The sequence below is a fragment of the Montipora capricornis genome, chromosome 9 (assembly GCF_036669925.1).
Source record: "Montipora capricornis isolate CH-2021 chromosome 9, ASM3666992v2, whole genome shotgun sequence".
Taxonomy (NCBI): Eukaryota; Metazoa; Cnidaria; class Anthozoa; order Scleractinia; family Acroporidae; genus Montipora; species Montipora capricornis.
This window is the reverse complement of record NC_090891.1, coordinates 9,206,736-9,207,864: the sequence shown is the minus strand read 5'-3', so window position 1 is coordinate 9,207,864 and position 1,129 is coordinate 9,206,736.

The window sequence follows — 1,129 nt, the reverse complement described above, 5'->3', positions numbered from 1 at the left end:
CGTCTTCCCTAACGCACATGTTTTGGTTGTTTTTCTCTGGTATCATTCACAGAGACTGGAAGAGTGCTAGAGTAACTCCACTTCTGAAAGGTGACTCGAAGGATGACCCAGGAAATTGCAGGCCAATTTCTGTACTTTCTTTAATGGCCTAACTTTTCGAAAAAAGGCATTTTCAATCAGGTATGTTCGCATTTGAATGAAAACAAGCTACTTTCTAAATATCAGTATGGCTTTAGACCCGTGCAATCTACTCTTACCCAAGCATATAATTTAAGATTAAACGAGACTTATCTGTTAGTTGAAGTTTGATGTGAATTCTACCTATTCCTAGTCAGGAACAGAGGAGTCACGTGAGATTGCGCGAGCAAGCCAAGTCAGTATTTAACAATGAAAGAGCACAGGAAAAAGCAAGGGTAGGGACAAATAAAAAAGATAAATTTGTCTTGTATAATATATATATATATATATATATATATATATATATATATATATATATATATATATGTTATGTATATGTTGGGTGGGCACGTGACTCCTCTGTTCCTGACTAGGAATCGGTAGAATTCACATCAAACTTCAACTTATAGATAAGTCTCGTTTAATCTTAAATTCTACCTCATCCTAGTCTACGTCACAAGCAAATCACGTGAGATTTCAAAGCCCTGTGGTCATGAACTAAAGACAACAAAAGGTAGCTTTGGCAGACTGTATTTGCCTCTAACAAAACCGAGCCAAAGTTACATGGAGCATTGATCGATTTCTGGTAAAACTTAGCAAATGTTCCGCAGTTAGACCATCCTGCAGATTCCAGAATAACTTCTAGCGGCGTTTCCGCCCTGGCAACAGCACTGGTGGATGCTGCCCTAGTGCTGTGGGACCCAAATTTGGTGGTATCTATGCCCGCAGCTTTCAAGACATTTTTGATCCAACGTGAAATTGTGTCCTTACTAACAGGTTTAAATGGTTTCTGAAAACTCAATAGTAACTGATTTCTGTTAGTGTCACCCCTATAAACACTAGTCTTATCAACATATGCTTTCAAATGACGAATAACACATAAATTAAGCTCCTGGTCAAAAGCTTCCAGTTCAATAGGCTTCTGCTGTTTCCCTAGTCGGGAGTGCTTCTG